Raw genomic sequence first — 21,136 nt, 5'->3', positions numbered from 1 at the left:
ATATGATTAGACGTTAAATTAGGAAAACAAAAACGCCGCACTACGGAATGATTAAGTGTCACGGTACGATGTCCTGTAAATCGATTTCATCATTGAATTTTGACGGCCTAGTGGCGCAGTATGCAGCGAACCTGCTTTCTGAGTCCAAGGTCGTGGGTTCGATTCCCACAACTGGAAAATGTTTGTGTGATGAATATGAATGTTTTTCAGTGTCTGGGTGTTTATCTGTATATTATAAGTATTTATGTGTATTATATTCATAAAAAAGTATTCATCAGCTATCTCAGTACCCATAACACAAGCTACGCTTACTTTGGGGCTAGATGGCGATGTGTGTATTGTCGTAGTATATTTATCTATTATTTATTTATCATCATCTTATTCTTAACAACCCAATTCTGGCCCAATACAGGGTACAGGTCTCTTGCTACAATAACAAGGGCCGTAGTCCACCACGCTGGCCCAGTGCAATCGTGAACTTCACACGTCTTTCGAGTGTCACCTCGCCGGTGACACTCGATACACCAAATTACAAAAAACTCTTCCCTATCATTATGAGTCAAGAATAAAAAGATAAGTAGATAAATAAAAATGAATGACAGATCCATCATCACAATATTTCTTGACTAGCAGCCTAGCCGGTAAACATGTGAAACGTGTAAAAGGGCTAATAAAACAAACAAAAAAACGCATAGAACTCGCAGTTAAACACCAGTTAATGGGTCCAAAAAAGAAAACAATATCACAAATATATGAGTAATTGGACAAGAGAATGAAATATGTGTACAATAAATGGTGGCTTTTGTAATGGATGGCATCAGTCGTCATAAAATACTAAACGACATGAGTGTTAATTAAAAATGGATGTGTGCGCACAGTGGCACAATTTCTGCTTATTATTAAACATATAACACCTTGCGAACCTTTATTGCAATACTGTCTAGTGTACACTGTGGGATTTGTCGCAGCGTTATGAAATGCATGCAATCTGTCCGCTCCTAAATCAAACGTAGGTTATTTGGAATCGAATGGTGACTCAAAGTAAAGGAAGTATAAAAATTATTTTAACTTTAATTTATTTTAAGTAGGTCTACTTTATACGCACTTTTGAAGAGTCAAGGCTGTCTATAGTGACTCTACCGCCGGTCGGGAATAAAGATTATAATATATAATAATCTCTATGTATATTGTATATCCAAATATTATGATTAGCATATTACAGTACACTGCTGGACTAAAAGGATCCCAAATGGAAGATTTATTCATAATTACAACGCTGGGCAATCGGATTGGTTATCGCAGTACGAACGCTGACCGCCCGTTCTTTGGTCCTTACTTATTCTTTAGACGCCTTGTACGACACCAGCAAAACGAGACAAAGTCAAAGTCAAAGTCAAAGTCAAAGTCAAAGTCAAAGTCAAAAATATCTTTATTCAAGTAGGCCCATAGGTGGCACTTTTGATGCGTACATAAGAATTACACGGTAGTGAGATGATGGCGATAACCACATTCGTAAACTTAAAACTAAAGCTACGAGGGTTCCAAACGCGTCCTGGTCTAAGAAGAAGCCCACAACAAACTTAGCCGGGTGTTTTTTTTTTAGTTATCACCATCTCACAATGTCATTTTAAATTATTAGAAGACTATAGACAGATTTTCGTTTGTAATTAAATAGGGTGCACTTTGGTTCAGAAATAAAAAATTAAAAATTCAGGTCGGCCTACCTTATAAGCACTGTTGAAACGTCAAGTCAGTATGTTTGTAGTGACTCTAATACGGGTTCGGAAGGCAGAAGGTTGGTTTGGCTAGCCATACTCGTGTCATTATTTTATTGGGTTGAAAATCCGAAGTACTTCTTCGCATACTGCTGATAATTTGACGGCCGACTGGCGCAGTGGGCAGCGACCCTGCTTTCTGAGTCCAAGGCCGTGGGTTCGATTCCCACAACTGGAAAATGTTTGTGTGATGAGCATAAGTATTTTTCAGTGTCTGGGTGTTTATATGTATTTTCTAAGTATTTTTGTATATATAATTCATAAAAATATTCATCAGTCATCTTAGTACCCATAACACAAGCTACGCTTACTTTGGGGCTAGGTGGCGATGTGTGTATTGTCGTAGTATATTTATTTATTATTTATTATTATTTATAATCCCAGCGGCGAATCACCCCAGTGAGTACCCAGTTTTAGCCGATATTGCAATAATTCATCGTGATGTCAACAATTATGCATTCCGGACACAGGCGCGTAGACGAGCGCATTCTAAGCGTCTCGCGTCCGTCACGGCCTTCGACGGCAGGAAAATGGCGATCGTTTTGATGGAAAATTAACATTTTATTATTTAAATGCACCTACCTACCTGCTTATTATTTACGTGTTTTGGTTATGGGACGCGAAATAAGGCTTTTGCACTTCTTTAATTGTGCACTAGAGCATAAAACTACTTTTTATGGTCTAGTGCATAAAAATTGTACATCGGAATCTGTAGAGACTTTTACTAAAGATTTTTAATGGATCGTTAACTTATACAATTGTACATTTTTTAAAGGCAATCTATGCATTCTAAGACCACAAATTGAGTGATGGCTTATACTCCAAAATAGCTAAGTTCAGATATAAAATTGGTCATGTTCGTTAAAGGCAAGTAATGTACAAGTTTAAGCGGCCTAAAACTGTTTTTTATTCTCTCTAGTGCCAGAGAATACTGTTTAACATAATCTGTGGGGCTATTTTTTTGTAATTTTTTTTAATGTATTGTTAATATAAACAGTTACTCATAGATTGTTAAGACAAATTCTTATTAAACTGTGCATTCAGATAAGACCTTAAATTGACTGGTGGTATATACATAAAAATATCAAATTTCTGAGCTAATTTATTAGGTAACACTGAGTAACAAGGTCCAACATTTATGTTACCATTTAAATCATCAAGAACAGCCACAGACAACCTAAACTATTGATAAGTACAATGTCTATTCGTTATTCAAAAAACTTTGAATAAGGAACAGTCGTAGGAAAAAAAGCCCACAAGAAAATTGGTACTTCATATAAACAATAGATACAAGGCGTTAGCTAACGAAAACTACGAAATAGTCGGTAACTGACATCATTGTTTATAATATTGATCCTTCCAACTGAGTTGACTCATAAACGCAAATCATACATTGTAATAAATTATGGTAATCACTCAATAAGTTATTATTTTTAATTATTTATATGGTAGCCTAGTACTTTTTATGATAATGACTTTTTTTGACTTATGGGGGGGCTCGATTTCGAAATCTATCCAGACCTATGTGCGTTTTTTGACTAATGAATTTCAAGAACAATGCGTCTGCGCATTATTTTCGATTATCATTCTAAAAAAAACGGCTAGAAAACTTTATGACATATATAGAGTGTACATTAAGCGTAGGCAGTAATGAATATGATATAAGTAGCTCCGATGAGGGTGGCTGGTTCAGAATTGAACAAATGCTCCATAAAAAAATTAAGAAAAAAAAATCGATTGTGTATTAAACCTTTTTTTGATCAACAAAGGAGAGGAATTATAGTAATAAAAACAAAATAACTTCGAAAGTTAGTGGCGTGGACTCCCGAAGGGTACGCTGAAGAGTAGTTACAGGCATATGAGACTTAACACCTATGCCTAATTTTGATGTACACAGGGCGGCATGTTAAAAAAAAGTAACAAGTTAATTGGCAAACCTTGTTGCGCTAAAAATAAGAATCATAATTCTGCATCAAAACGTAAACAATATAATAATAACACTGCCTCAAACCCTGGTTAGCAACTTCCAGGCTATATACCGCAATAATATGAGTATACTTAGTTATTTTCCGAAATTAAATATCACTCGCTTTAGGAGTGAGGGAAAACCTGTATGTCTGATACTGAGAGTTATCTAAAGCGTGTGAAGTCCACCAATCCGGACTTCGCCAGTGTGGTGGACTACGACCTACCCCTTCTTATTCTGAGAGGAAACCATGAGACCCATGCCCTATAGTGGGCTGGTAAAGGGTACACAATGATAGTGATAAATTAATTTGAACAGCAATTTATACCTTTATGCTATTTCTGAACGGATTTTATTGGAATTTAATTTATTAAAGTGTTAGAAGACACATGCCCGTTTTCACTAACAATGAACTAGGCAATGTCTAAATAAGTCACGCCGAATCTAAGCAGGGATTAGGAGTCTCCTAAGCGTAAATCGAACGTTTAACAAAAATTTCACTTAAGAGTTGGTGAAACTTTTTTTTATAGACGTCACCTAATTCATTAGGCATACGATTAAGCCGATGCTTAGGATTAGTGAAACGGGCATCAATATTTCACGAAGCAACGTTTGCATTAATAACGTTAAATAGGGGAGCAGAGACAGCGTTCAAGCGAATAAGCAATAGCAGGCGAAACTGCAGGCAGGTATAGTCAGGAATAAAAGCTTAAACGAATTAAAATTTCGTCAACCGGATGTGCTTTGGCATTGAACCAGTTTTTTGACAGCTCATGTTAAATGTTAACCGGATATCGAAGTTTTACTTACACATACCACTGTTTAGTGAATAATGTTTAAAATTATCGAAAGTATGTCTATTTACATAGTAGGTACCTACATATATATGTATATTACATAATGAGTGAGAACAAAAAAAAAGCTTTGGCTTTAAGTTTACGAATGTAGTTATGGCCATCATTTCACTATCACACACACGTCTATTTATGAAAAGTACGCATAAAAGCGCCATCTATGGTCCTATTTTTATAAAGAAATATTTGAATTTGAAATTCCAATTTATTTCTATCGGTTACCTAATTGGGCTACATAATATGACAGCTACAAAACATGACGCATGCTCTTAACATATAAACCATGCTACCGGATAGACGTTATGCGGCCCTGGTTGCTAAAAAATAAACGAGGAAATCGCTAAACTAAGGGCATTTCACCATAGCCTATATGTGTCGTAATTAAAACTACTTTCTGCATGTTTGTAAAAAAATGCACAAGTTCATAACTTGGGCTAAAGTAACGCATATAATTTTTCGTAACAACTGTAACAACAATAGGTATACGGTATCCAGTATTCAGCGCGTACTAACGCATTCCTAATTGGGCTACATATGACAGCTACAAGGCGTGGCGCATGCGCAACATAAGCTGCGACACAGGGACGCGGTCGCGCGCTCCGTAATTCTCCTTTGTATGCTAATAATGAATTATCTAGCCCCTCCAAATTGTAATCTCGCTCGAAACTTGCGTGGAATTTCTTCATCGCTTTAGAGATTTCCTCGCTCGTTCGGTTCATGATATACCTACTAAAATTGGTTGATACTAAGTAATATAGCATTTTAAGAATCCGATTACACAGTTTTCTCTTAGGAAACTAGGCTCTAGTGAGTCATCAAGCCCTCCAAAATTCAAATTCAAATTCAAATCCTTTAGTTGAAAAAAAAACGTGTGTAGACGCGTTAGAAGTTATACTTATTTGGCGTAACAAGATAAAAGTCTTTTCAAAATTTTTATCTTTATCGCCTTTTTCTACGTTTGCAGTAAAAATTACACTAACAATAGAAACAGGTATTGTTTGAATTATTGAAAGTCAACTGCCAAACCTTTTCTAGAAAAACTAAAATGTTGACTAAGGCTAACTTCATGGTGTCGGTTTTTTATGACGGTGAAGTACTTACGCTTCACACTGTGGGTGAAATATACTTTATTGTCATTCGTTTAATCCATCCATATTAAAATCTCTTACTTGGATTGATGGAGAACCATTTTTTTTGAGCGTTACTTAAATTAAAACTGCAGAGTAAAGATGGGAATTTAAGCAAATTCTTTGGCTAACAAAAGAAAAACTTTGTGAGTACTCACGTCTATTGGCCTGCATGTGATATGGGGTTTGTCTGAAACAAAAAATGAAACAAAGTTAGTATAAAGGCGAAAGATTTATACGTTTTAAAGGGAAACCAGAGTGATAAGTAAGTATAAAGTTATAAGGTTTTTTTAAATTTTCATAGAATATAATTATATCTAACATAGCTTTATTTGCCAATAAACTGCATTCAAGTTGGCATGTTTGTTCACGTTACCCGTTTTAAACATGATTTTGGAGTACAGCGGATCTGTCAATTTGTGTGGACATGTGAAATTCTATCGTTTGGTCTTCTTCGCGAAACCCGGATGTGACGTCAGTTTACATGAAAGCTTACATTATAAAAATAAATAAAAAGTCCTGCATTCGATTCCAATTGGAATCGCAGGATGTGATCAATGCCAATTTCCTAAATCAGCGCCGATACTGAGAATTCCTTAGAGAAACTAATCTAAACAACATTTGGCCTGATCCGAGAATCGAAATCAAATTCAATATTCAATTTTTTTTTTCTTTTACAATTCAAAATTCATTTATTTCTAACATCGTTTTAAAATTTAACAATCTTTGTCCTATCTTGTGTGAGATGAAAGCGGAGCGGCTTCTTTCCAGGCAACCTTGTCATTAAGAATTCTTAAAACCTCTTTATCCATAAAATATTTAGTAAATCTAAAGTTCTTGAAATCAATTACTAATTGTATGTAACTACAACGTGTACCTACTTTCAATTTTAAAATAAGAACTAAAAGGAACCGTTGACAGTTAAGCGGAGAAAATTGTCTATGCGTCGTGGACGCGACCATAAACAATGAAACTATTCAATATATATGTAATAGGGCACCAGGAAGACATGGCGGGGTTTACATAGAACTCTGTCATTAAATTCCTAACACTTTTCTCATTTAAATTCATAAATTTCCGGTGTTAGTGAGTTTCTGATTGGAACACGGGGCACGTTCGACCGATTGCACATATACACACACAGACGCGTATTCCTAGACGCATACAATTATGTATATACATATATACAAAACTTACTGGATATTGATTTCGTAAAGTAGGTTAAAAGTACGATTTAGTATAAATATATTAGTTCGAGAAACAGTTTCCTGTAAACGAAACTTCTCTCAGAATATAGACTACTTATATTACGGGGCTATAGCCTAGTGGTTAGGATTTTGGTTTTCTTTTTGGGGAGACTGAGATCTTTTACTTTTCGAAGCAATAAAATATAACTTACTTTAACGGTGAAGGAAAACTTCGTGGTAAAACTTGCATGCCTGAGAGTTCTCCATAACCTTCTAAGGCGTGTGAAGTCTACCAATCACTTATCCAATTTCGTGGATTACGGCCTAAACTCTTCTCATTCTCAGTGTAGACCCGTGTACTGTATTGGGCTGATAAGGGGTAAAATCTATGATATAGACGAGAGTAATAAAAACGGAAAAATTAAATAATGACTTTAATAAAAGTAAAACATTAATTACGACTGAAATATACAGTTTATCATAAGTTTAACAAATTCATTTGTCTGCATTTAACAGTCAATTAACTGGAGGCAAAGCTATAAAATTAATTGACTGTTTTGTTTTGCACATTTTCTAGGCCGTACTTGAGTAATAGGTAGGTACTTATTTTACGTAAATTCGTGTTAGGTAATCGAACACGTATTTTTTTATCTTCATCGATCTCTGTTGGAACATTTTTTGCAAAACTATCGTTTTGTACTCGATAACCAGTTTAAAGAGATCTACTGAAATGTACCAAGAGTTAGTGAACGATTCGCTTTACTTGTTAAAACTTTGTATTTAAACTTAGACTTTGTTTTGATACATATAAGTCTTGACCTCTAAGACAAGAAAATTCTACGAGTCCAGTCTTGCATCTCTTGCAAGTCCTAACAAGCTTTTAAGCATAGGGCGTCCAGTACATTTTCCTATTGACTCGCTAAGTGTGTTTATCTTTCTTAGATATGTCATTTTACTCAGTGTATGTATTTAAAATCAAAATGTTTTAATTGGGAATTTAATAATATTTGTCAACGTAGATTCATTATTTGGGGTTATACTACCTTATAAAGTATTTCATGCAAAATAAATTACTTCGATTAGTTGCTCCGTTGTTGCGTGAGCAAAGGACAACCCAACACACTTTTGCTTTCTTCATATTATGATTATTGTTCAATATTTACCAATATGTTTTTGTTTTAAGTGATATATATCTCATACCATGTAATTAAGATGGTCTTTAAATACATTTAATTCCTTGTCTTATATTTAAATGGTAACATTTAGACCAGTAAGTATAAACACAATGAATAAAAGATTCACATTCTCTTCAAGTATTATGGGTCAATTTAAAATGGCTACAAACTACAAAGTTTAAGTAACAGAATACGCAACTAGAATTTCATTTGCCACACAATAGAGCACACACGATTCCAAATTCGAAAAACTTTAAAAAAAGAGCCGAGCGTAGGAACGTAGGTACCAAGCGAATTTCAAATATGGAACCATTATGGAACGCATTCTATTCTGATTTCGTATTCTTAATTCGAATTCAATTATTATTTTCAATTACCGTGGGTTGGTCGGGTCGTGAGTCTGCCTGTGTACTATTGTCCTACATTTTTTTTGTTTGTTCAGTATGAAACAATGATCTTGTATTTATGGTAAAATTCCATTATATTGTAATAATGTATCTAAATAGATTGACGTGATTATAATAACTTTTCCGTTTGACAGTTGATTTTGATTTGAAGTGTGATTTCTTTTGATTTGAAAAGTAAATCTTCTGGTATGCTTGTTTATGTAATGTTTTTAGAAGTTTTACTTTACAGATAGGTACACTTTATGTAACTAATTCTACTATTTTTAACTTAAATTTGTGTCTCTGATTTTCCCGCGTGAACATTGCATTTAGCTTACGTTAAAATATTGGACCAACTGTGACACAATTTTTTATAATTTATTTTCATAGAAGGCCTTAGCCGTCTAAGATTTTGACCTTAGAGCCTTTACCTCATACGAGGCGAACTATGTTGTGTATAAATTCTAATTATTTCTAACAACATTTACTTGTTGTTTTCAATGTGATATAACGACGCCACTCAGTCCAGTTTAACATAAGTACATTTTCAAACAAACAGACAGTTTCGGATCACGCCAGATTAATGACCCCCACGAACCGTTCAAATTTCGCAACATTCTCATTCTAAATTAACCGGTTCGCAAGTTCTTGTAAATTGTAATAAACAATTTTTTCTTGCATCTGTGTACCGTACCCACTACCATTTAATTTTTATCATTAGAATAATATATTATTATTATTACGTGTATCGTTTCACTAGTTGATGACTTTAATGCGTAGAATTCTGGAATTCCATGGATCTGAGATACTTTGCATGGCTTAAAAGCCTTATCCCGTCTTACGTATTAAATATTTATTATATAAAGCACCTCCTCAAAACCATCGTCAGTTTTAGGTGAATTTTATTTGATACAAAAGAGAAATGGTGACAACTTGACGGAATTACTAAATTAAACAAAATTATTTCACTCTATTTCTATTATGATAACAACAATTATTATATATAAAGGTTTATTGAATTCATCATCGATAAAAATCATTCTTACTTTTTATTTCGAATGTGTTTTACATCTATCTGGAACTCCTGATAAAGTCGAAATACCGATTATGAATTTAGAATGTAAAAGTGTTCCTAAATTAAAATCCCATTCTCAATATTCGAAATTCAAATATAGCTTCAAACATGTTAATACGTATAATGATGCTGTCAATCGGACCAACCGATATATTTATAATGAAAATAAACGATCCCAAACATTTCAAATAAGGCCAGACCTGGCTAGTAAACAGTAGGAGGGAAAAAAACGGGGTCATCGAACCCACAGTGTTCCCAGCCACTCGAGTTTTATGAAGAAAACACTTCAAAACACATATAACTATTTCCATACTTTAATTACATACGCACCCACGTTGATATGATACGTTCTTAAACTACGCACACTAGCGTAGGTCTGGCATCTGTTTTTAAAAAGGTATCATTGAGGTTAAGTTTGAGATAAGTAAAGAAGGGAGTTATTAGAGTCAAAGTAGAGTCAATCTCCACCGCAAGCTGCAACAGTTATTTAGAAATGGCTTATTTTAAAAATCATCCGAAGAATGTTGTAACTATGAACTATAAATATGTCCATCTTTGACGCAGCTTATTTTGCGTATCTTATAACATTCGAAGGAAAATAGCTACAGTATAGAAAAACTTATATTTTTTTTAAACTTATTTTATAGAGTATCTATATATCAATTACTATTTTTATGTATCGTATGAAAGCTACCATATAACTCATAATAAGGTATATATTCGTTTTCAAAACGCATCGTCTACAAACTTTATTAGTACTTTAAAAAAAACCTCCCAATGAGAAAAAATATACTCTGTAGCAACCTCTACCTAATTGCCTATTGTATTATCTGTGGAAACCTTACAGCACGAGCCACGATCAGGAAAAAAGAACCCGTTCGACATTTAAATTAGTCAGGAATTTGAATACGCGATTGTCATTGGTTGACAATCAATCATTATAGTTTTTTTGAAATTCGAATTCCATCGCGTTTGATTCGATCAATTTAGTCTGTACTCCGTACTGCGTAAGATATATGAACTTATTTTATTATGTATACAAATAATTTGATGTTTATTGAATTGTGTGTAATAATTATTCGTATGCTAACGGTTTGCAAAGAGTGTGATGACCTCGCTGGCACATTAGCGTATTATTATAACAGTGAGATCTCAGGGTTGTTCCCGTAGACTATGTATGTCTGTCTGTACAACCGTAACGCTTAACCGATCTAGTAATGTGCTCTTGAAGGCACAGGGGTTAGCATATTAATGTCCCAGAAATCAAACCCGGGCTCATAAACTTAATTCCCGCTTCTGATAATTTTTTGGTTCAACCCGGGAATCGAACCCGAAAACTTGTGGTTGCAATTAGCCGTAGTGTCGAACACTTTAGAAAGATCACGTTGTATTCATCTGCCAAAATAAAACCCTATATATGTTTAACTCTCAAACATTACTTTTGAGTTCAAAACAAGCACTCAAGGACCCTTAAACGATGTTGTTTCAAAAAACTCCAAAGCCCGTAATACAAGTACGGAACCAAACACTCGAAAAAAATTATCATTTTCTCCATTTCTGAGTATATTGACACAAAGATTTGGGAGGAATGCAAACATACTGTGACACTTACTTTTTTTTTGTTTATTTTACCGTCGCTACTTTATGAGAATAAACACTCAATAATCCCAGCTTATTGAAGTCCCACTGATGGGCACGGATCTACTCCCTCATAGGGACTTTGAGCTGTAACCCTTTACGCTGCTCCAAAGCAGGTTGGTGGGTTTTACACTAATTACAGAGTCTAAAGGCTCGCGTTTTGCCTGGTGTGATTCGGCTGATTCTAGTTACCAACAAAGTCGTGTCGCTAAGCGGTTTATCGTTCCAGTACGATGTTGCGTACACACCGGTATTGTTTTAACATACTGCCATACCAATAAATATACCACGACAAATAAATATACTACGACAATACACACATCACCATCTAGCCCCAAAGTAAGCGTAGCTTGTGTTATGGGTACTAAGATAGCTGTTGAATATTTTTATGAATATAATACATATAAATACTTATAATATACAGATAAATACCCAGACACTGAAAAACTATCATGTTCATCACACAAACATTTTCCAGTTGTGGGAATCGAACCCACGGCCTAGGACTCAGAAAGCAGGGTCGAGGCCCACTGCGCCAGTCGACCGTCAAATAAAAAGTTAAAAGCCTGTTACCATCTTAGACAACATTATCACTTACCAGTAGGTTTAGGTCGAGGACTAAATTGTATAAAAAAAAAAAAACTTCCTCTATTAGATTCGTAAGTATTCTAAACACAAACAAAGAGCGCACATTTCCTCATACCAAAGAAATCATAGCCTTTCCATCACGATTGGTCAGAAATCAAAAAGCAACAAAATTATAACTCGCACACACAATAAAAGTGAGTAAATGTCGATAATTATGAATCGTTTCACACGGAATGTGTTATCTGAGAACGCTGATAGAAATCGTTGCTTTGAAACGCGTTTGCACGGTATCGTAACGATGTGTACACAGTTTATCAAAAAAAAAAACTTTATTTTTGGTAGTACGCATCCACGATGTTTATTTATTTATTTATTTATTAGCTTTTCAAGGGAAACAAACAGTACTGTTGCACATAAAAGTAATGCCGTATTTTTATATCACATAAACCAATGAAGTTTCCACAACTTAGTTATTGATATAATACGATAACATTAACCAGAATTGCTTAGGAATGAGTACAAGCGAAAATTATAATAAAAAAAAAATTAATACAAAAAAGAAAAACAGAAACTTCAAAGCTTATAATACTTATTAAGCCATAATAAATTTCCTAAAAGTGCCAATTTTGACATGAAAAATGTCCGTCTCACAATATTTGCTGTTGAAAGCATTGCACTTCTTGAAACAAGTTGATATCTATACAAATAAGAAAGCTCTAATTTTAATAGCTGCGGCTTCCTTTTCGGGAGGACAGAGTTCTGGCCCCGGAACGACTTTTAGGAGCTATGTGCGTTTTAAATAATTAAAAAATAACACTTGCTTCGATGGTGAAAGAAAACATCGTGAGGAAACCTGCATGCCTGCCTGCTGCATGAGTTCTACATAATGTTCTCAAAGGTATGTGGAGTCCACCAATCAGCACTGGGTCAGCGTGGTGGACTAAGGCCTTACCCGTTCTCATAGTGGAAGTAGACCTATGTATATAATGATGAATCTCAAAACCACCAGTCGTATTTGAATATAAAATTTCCATTGACAGTTTGACGTTAAAGCAAAAGTTGAATGAATGTTTGTTACTCGATCTCGTCTAAACGGCTCAACAGATCGGAATGAAAATTGGCACATAGATAGATTTTAGTTTGCAAAAGCACATGCTACTACCGCCGGCTTTGTAAAAGACGGCTATTTAAAATATGTTCTTTAATGTATTCCGCTACTACATTGTATAAACGCGGTACAATTTTACATTAATCAAAAATTTTAAACAGCTGAGCGTAACGTCCATCTTGTTTTTTTCTAACGCTTACGTACACACTGAACTGTGAACGGGCTACGGTTTTCCATCAAACCGAAATTTCTAATCGCATACTGACATAAGTATTTGGAGCGTAGTTTTGTAGTTTGTACCGTAATGGCCCGAGGCGATCGATGCTAACGTGTTTGCGCGTACTAAACTTTTTACCAAGTCGGGTATCCTATGAGTGTATGTTCAAATTATATTACTAGCTGTAGTTTTGAGAGGCTTCAGTCCGGCAGTGAACTGTTATACGTATTCTGATATTCCTGATACTGAACTAGTGCTAGTTATAATGGGGTGATAACCTAGTGGTGATGATGATGAAGATGAAACTATTGGTTAGGGCTTCAGCGTCCTTTTTGGGGGTTAACTGTCGAATTCAAAATTCAAAATTCATTTATTTCAAGTAGGCCTGATATAAGCACTTTTAAAACGTCAAGTATGTCTGTGTGTAGTGACTATACCACCGGTTCGGAAGGCAGATTCTACCGAGAAAAAGCCGGCAAGAAACTCAGCAGTTGCTCTTTTCCAATATCAATAATTTACATTTAACATTTCAAAATTCATTTTTCTATCTTGTGAGAGATGAAAGCGGAGCCGGATGCTTCAAAGCAACGTTGTCATTAAGAAATTCATCAATTGCATAGTAACCTCGCTGTAATAAATGTGTTTTAACACATTCTTTAAACTTATGCATTGGTAGGTCCAAAATTACTTTGGGAATCATGTTATAAAAGCGTATACTCAATCCCACAAGTGACCCCTGCACCTTTCGCACATATGCAGATGTCACTAATTTATGACCATTTCTTAAATTGGTCGATCCCCGGTACGCACTTTTAATTTTCCGGAGCTATTTGTTGAATTTAAGCAAATAAAATATTACTTGCTCTAGCGGTGAAGGGAACCTGCATGCCTGAGAGTTCTCCGTAACGTTCTCTAGAACGTGTGAAGTGTAGCAATCCGAAGAGTTTAGTTGTATCCAAAAATAAAAAATTCAAAGTCGAGATCGAGTTGGTTTTCTAGGTATGAAATAAATTTCCTGACTGATATTAAATCCGGAATTTTCAATGTTATTGAAACTGAGGGAAAGTAATAAAACATGAGTTTTAATATCGGAGGCATTTATTGCAAGACTTATTTGCTTTTGATATTAGAGCGTTACTTTGCTATGACGAGATACGAATGTCTTTTTGTTGTTTAGTTAACTTTGCCAGTAGTTCTATGTGTTTAAGTATCCTAATGTTTAGCTCGACTCAGGAATCGAACCTATTACCAGAGTTGAGCCGTTAAAAACTTAGACAATCAAATACCTGTAAATGTTTCTCCCGGCCCGGGAATCGAACCCAGATCCGATGATCCATAATCCAACACGCTTAGAAAGCGGTACATAAGCATCCAATAAATAACCGAAACAGAAATTATGAAGTCCCAAAATAAATATTAACTTAAACGCTTCTAAGTAATAGAGATAACAGCGCATCTTAAGATGGCGTTAATCTTCTAATTTGCATTTATTAGAAGACGTCGGCCCGAAACACTGTTCATATAAAAGTCATTTTTGATGGCCGCTTTATATTTATGGCCATTTTGTTTATATTAAATGAAATTGAATGATAAACATTTAAATGTCTCATTTTTATTCATCTTCATTGGTTTCTGTGGTTTATTATTGTATAATATTTATTCAAATCATTTCTAACTTAAATTTTCGGTAAATAAATCTTAGGAAATTAAGTGACGATGGTTTATGAAATTCTGAATTAAAATATTTATATTTTGGTTAATTAATTGCACTATATTTATTAAGGATGATATTTATTTAAAAAAAACTTTTATAATCAAATAATCATTTTATAATAATTTCAATCAATTCATATTTAGTTTATTACTGTACAGATTTCTGATAATTTAATATTATAAAAATCACTGTGAAAATTTACGAAGTTGGGGCAAGAAAATTTGCTTACGGTCGAGCAAATCATTAAAATGCATCCATGATGGTAAAGTCACATACATGAATAATAAGAATACAAAACTAAATTAATATAATTTTATATAAAGTTGACTTTATCAGATAGTTTGTAAATAGTTTTGTAATGTCAATTTATTGGTATACCTAATACTGGTATTATGAAAATTACCTCTCGACCTTACCTTAGAGATTGTCATAACGAAAATCTGAATATTTAAACAAATTCCAAGTTTTGAACACTTGGTCAGTACGGTTAGCAGAACATTAAATTATTAACTATAATTCATTATAATAAATGAATGAAAACAAATTATTAATTGACTCATAATATTATAATGTTTATGTATATTAATTAATAAGTATTTTACCGACAAGACGTGCCGCTAAGCGATTTAGTGTTCCGGTGCGATGTCGCGTAAAAACAAATTAGGGGTATGAATACCATCCTCCCTAACAGGTTAGCCCGATGAGATTGCAGTCAAGGGCTAACTTGTAGTAAAAAAAAAATTAAAAAATTAAAAATTATATTTCCTTCATTATTTATAACCTACTTACTAGCTAATGCTAGAAATTAATCTACCTAGACCGTACCTCAGACGAGCTCTGTCACAAAAAAAAAATAAATAAATATACTACGACAATACACACATCGCCATCTAGCCCCATAGTAAGCGTAGCTTGTGCTATGGGTACTAAGGTGACTGACGAATATTTTTATGAATAACACACATAAATACTTATAATATACATATAAACACCCAGACACTGAAAAACATTCATGCTCATCACACAAATATTTTCCAGTTGTGGGAATCGAACCCACGGCCTTGGACTCAGAAAGCAGGGTCGCTGCCAAATCCGCCGCCAATCGGCCGCAAAAAGCTCAACTACTTCTGTGTTCTGCCAGAGCGTTGTCTTATTGTTATGTAAATTTAAAGAAAAAGTTGTCACCTCAAACAACTCACGTTCACCGATTAAGCGTTCAATTTACCAAGAAATAAATTAGTTCCCCGAATTCTATGATCAATTAGAAACAACAAAAATTCATTCCGAGTCGACAATGAATCGAGATAAATATAATTAATTGCCCTTGAAATTACGCTTTCGAAATAATGCAAATAAACCATAAGAACGTGGCACCATTATTTTACCATATAGCAAGGGAGCTGGTGGTAAACTACAAAGGAGTACCATGTATGACATGCTGACAGATAAAATATGATCTCTCAGATCCCGTTTACCCAAGTTTAAATTGCTATTTGTATATTGGGTCACACCTTTACGTCACCTTTCGCCCGTCCACGTAGTCGGGGGTCGGGGAGACGCTACTAAGTTTCAGGGAGCCGCTGGATTCAAGGGCAGAAGACCGTGGAATTTGGAAATCGGTACAAAGGACCTATGTCCAGCAGTGGATCTCCAAGCCCTTTATAAGCGGTCGATATGATGATGAGGGGCGCTGAGTACCTAAGCTGCTAAATGGTGATAAAACAGGCTATGAAACTTTTTATGGAGGTTATTCTAGGTGTCCTAAGTTACTTTTTGAGCCTTGGAAATCACAAACCTTAATGTTTCGTTATTGCATAAATGCATGGTTTACAATATGCAATGTGTTGGTATCCTGGAGATGGAAAGAGGACAAAAGGACGGCCTCAAAAAAGGTGGTAGGATGACCTTTCAAAAGGATGGCGCAGGATAGTCAGAGACAGTTCTAGAGGAGGCCTATGTCCAAGGACAGGACAGCCAGACAGCTATATACATTTTATGTGATTTTATTATGAAATTAGTATCACTTAATGTAAATAATAGATATAAACGTAGTGTATAAGTAATTTTTTGTTATGTTTATGTGTGTGCGAATGTTTTAACATATTTTTAATTAAATAATTGTAACAGCGATAAAGAAACAGCATTGGTTTTTATGTTATAAAAGCACTAGCATTTTCAACGTGTGGTGTTGAAATAATGATTTAATATCCACTAGCTCCCTAGCTATCGCGAGATCACGATTCCGGAGTAACGTTAGTTGTCACTTCAACAAACAAACAAACATCTGATCATACGCTAAACCTATGTGATCGATCCGGACACCGCATGAAATTAATTAACTGATGCAACGAGCTTGCGCAAGGCAGCTTGAAAAAAAACCAGTTCGACAATCCGTCGGCTTTGGATTTTTAACGTGACAGATAAGTGATCTAATTTATATATGAAACGGCGAAACAATGGGCGAGATAAGATGCGAAATTGGACCCAAATCCCGTTGTACAGTATAATCTATCGGTAATTAGCATTAGGAGTTACAAAATACAGCCTTAATCTTCAAAAGCCTTTAACAGCGCACTGCTGGACTAAATACCTCTCCAAAGTTGAGGACTTGACCATAATCACCATGCTAAAGACCTCTCCAAAGTTGAGGACTTAACCATAATAACCATGCTAAAGACCTCTCCAAAGTTGAGGACTTGACCATAATCACCATGCTAAAGACCTCGCCAAAGTTGAGGACTTGACCTTAATCACCATGCTAAAGACCCCTGCAAAGTTGAGGACTTGACCATAATCACCATGCTGGGCAGACGGGTTGGTGATTGCAGAAGATGGTTTTATTAGCAAAGAGTACGCTGCCCGTTATCCTTTAGATACATTTCCTGAGTCGTCTGATCTGCCATCACCACGCGTCATGACAGCCTTTATACCGGATAGGAATTATATGTCCCTTTTTTTAATCCCACACACGTTTTTTTCACTGACGGCTTCGATATATCATTATTTAATACGCCAAAAAGATTTTCTAGTTTTTGTAATAAAAATAACATGTAAATATACTTAAAATTTGCGCGTAGGTTTTGTCGGTTTGGTCTTATTAACGCCCATAGTTGCTTTGATTGATCAATATTAAAATTTGTAACGGAATGAATTATTATGTTTTAACTGACAAGTTGGACTTAAACTCGTAAACCAATGAATGTGACTTTTCTTATTATCAATTCTTATAATTTAATTGCATCATTAATTAAACCTTAATAATCTGTCTATTAATATAATAATATTATTAAAATTCGTAACAAGTTATTAAATAACAATTTATTTTAATTTTGTAATGTTAAAAACATATATTCGTATAATAAATTATAGCAATAAATTAAATTAAATTAAATCCACATTTGTTTAAAGGAAAGTAAGTAAAATGATTTTTTTTTCAAAATTAATAAATTAATCTATCATTATAAAATACTTAAATAAATAATCCACCACAATACCTACATCAGAGCTACTGTTATTTTAGTTATTAGCTACGGCTGCCGTATCGTGGTAGCTGGCGACCGTACCATACCTTATCTCGGTCGTGCATCTCACTTAGCATTATTTTGAGAAGTAATTATTAATGTACTGGCGGTTACCGAATTTCAGGTCGATTGGGAGATGAGGCGAGAGGGGGCACAATGGGCTAATGAATAATAGAAAAGCGACTGTCCAAGTAGCCGATATTTGCCGCTGATAAATGATGAATGGGTTTCGTTGGAGGTTTTTCTTTTTGAGTAATTATCGATTGTGCGTTACGTACTTTCTTTAAGGCTGGGACACATCGAGTTATTACCAAATAAATTCTAAGTAATACAATTTTTGTTTTTAATAATTCTTGCAGATAAACTGAGCGCTTTATCATCTAAGCTACGGTTCTCATGCCGACAGTAATTTCATCTTCCTATCAGTCTTACTATAGCGTCATCTAGTAGGAAACATAGCAAGTTCGATTTACTTTTGAAATGTCCATATTACAATGAGGCACTTTGTTCGAATAATTTATTGCACACACAGCTCATATAAAGAATGAGATACATTTAAGAAACTTAGTCTAGAGATTGAGGAGTGCAAAGGACGCGTGTGCAGATTTGTATATTAAAAATATTTTAATAAAATATAATATATAATAATTGTTTATTGTTCAATAAAACATAGATACAACTACAAGTTACAATCTGCAAAATAGGTAACTTATCTTATTCTTATAATTTCCTTGGACATACAGAAATCAACTGTCCCTAAGCTAGGTACAAACCTGTGTTTTTGGCGACAAAACCTCTCCTTTCAAATTTTATCAGAGCGTTTTATCTGTTACTCTAAGACTACGGTTATTCGTCTATACCATACTATTATTTTTATTAGATAAAAAAAGTTTTTCCATATAATAATATTCAATGTATTTTATTTACTTATATTATTAATGTGTTTTTAATATGAAGGAAACACCTGGCCAGAAATTAAACTATAAAAAAGCATTAAGAGACTTGTAATAAGATGTTTTACCTTGAAATGAATCAAATTACAAGATTGCCTTTTTGCTTAAATGGAATTCCACAGCCCACCATGAATACAACACAAATTGTATCGATTCTTAGTCATTCAAATTAAATCACAAAAATTGTAAACAAGTGTCCATAATTAATGAGGGCCAGATTTAAAACAATACAAGCATGCATTTTGAGAATATTAATGTCAAATTACGTAAGAAATGAACAACTTACGTAAGAAAATAACCCGCAGAAAACAACAGGAATTGAAATTATAGGTTAAACAATGCTTTATTACTTATATGGAGTCCAAACCACAGACGATAGTGGCAGTAAAACGGGAATTTTGAAGTCACATTCCCCTTTTCAGGGAGCAAGTTACATAAGAAAATAACCCGCAGAAAAAAACAGGGGAATCACATCATAGGTTAAACAATGCCTTATCGCTTATATGGAGTCCAAAAACAGCCCACCGTGACAGTTAAACTGTTCGAGAAACAAATTCATTTTTTAAATCGTAACCATATAAATTAGAAAATCGAAACTTGACGGTGGCTAAAGATGAAGGGCGATCTTAGCGCAAATTTCGGGAATTTCAAAGTCGTATACCTTCGTATACCCTCTAATGGGAACAAGTAAAATGTTTCCATGCGTACACACGTAAGATAATAACCGACAGAAAAACGCCAGTAGACGATGATTTCGGTAAAGAATCCGCGCCACTCGCCCACTTCATTGGGAGCTCCGGCGTAAATTTGACAAAAGAATTTTATTAACGTATAAATTCAACATGTCGGTCCGCCAGCCGATCGGTGTACTTTGGTACTTGGCGCAGTTTCGAAGAAACATCGACTTTTTGCTGCCAAGGATCTCAACTCTTTCAATTACAGACAAAATTAACGATTGAATACACTTTATACTTATGTGTTTATGTCGTAGTGACACTTTTTATTCGCTTATCTCATAAACTTCCTAGTTCCTTTGATGACTTTGGCAATATCCCTTTTAAATATTGTATAGAAGCAGGCGTTACTTTGCGGAAATCCATGATATTTTATCAAAATTAAGCTTAATTTGCTATACTCCGCGAAAAGCAGGAGAATCTGTATGGTGTAATTTATAATTTCTTCAATCCTTATACTCCACACCAAACAGATCCTCGGCAATACACCCTCTACGCACGTTTCGCTCCGAAACCGGAGCATCATCAGGAGATGTTGACTTTTACAATGAATAATTGTTAAGTATCTTAACAATTATTCATTGTAAAGTCAACATCTCCTAATAATTGTTATTTTTTGTTGTAATTTTGAATTTTGAATATTTTTAAGTTTAAGATGGTAGCGGGCTAATCTGTTAGGGAGTATGGTGGTCATACCCCTAATTCGTTTTCCCGCGAACGGGAACGTTAAATCGCTTAGCGTCTTTTTTCGGTAGGGGGGTAACTAGCCAAAAGCCCATACCACTAAAAGTACAGCTTTTAAGTCATAGTACGTGGCCACGTGGCAATTAAGATGGCGTAGTGTCGCCTGAAGAAATATTTGGCATGTTTCTGGCCAGCGGTTGGTTATACCTTGTATCCTAATAGTAGTAGAACTAGAGCTTTTCATGAAGAGTTTGTCTCCGGAAGTACTACTTCTATGTTTATTTCTGCCATCAAAGAGCATTGCTGTGTTCCGGTTAGTCCCACTTTCTGGGATGTGCTCCTTACATCCCCTGGGAATCGTAGCTCTTTTTATAAACTGGGCTTTAATTTGGGTGGAGAGTTTGCTTGGTTTTTTAAATATTAAAACACCATCG

The 21,136-nt window shown here is 34.7% G+C and overlaps 1 protein-coding gene across 5 annotated transcripts in view; it reads right to left on the bottom strand.

Annotated features, from left to right (window-relative positions):
- LOC120634481 overlaps window positions 1–21,136 on the bottom strand; it is a 156,435-nt gene that overhangs the window by 68,384 nt on the left and 66,915 nt on the right. For all 5 annotated transcript variants that reach the window (XM_039905105.1, XM_039905104.1, XM_039905102.1 and 2 more), the window contains one exon: window positions 5,881–5,912. The gene's annotated coding sequence lies outside the window, so the exon portion shown is untranslated. The remainder of the gene's footprint in view (window positions 1–5,880; window positions 5,913–21,136) is intronic.

The sequence above is a fragment of the Pararge aegeria genome, chromosome 24 (genome assembly GCF_905163445.1).
Source record: "Pararge aegeria chromosome 24, ilParAegt1.1, whole genome shotgun sequence".
NCBI classification, from domain to species: Eukaryota; Metazoa; Arthropoda; class Insecta; order Lepidoptera; family Nymphalidae; genus Pararge; species Pararge aegeria.
Note: the sequence above shows the minus strand (reverse complement) of the source record. Positions and strands in the feature narration are given on the sequence as shown.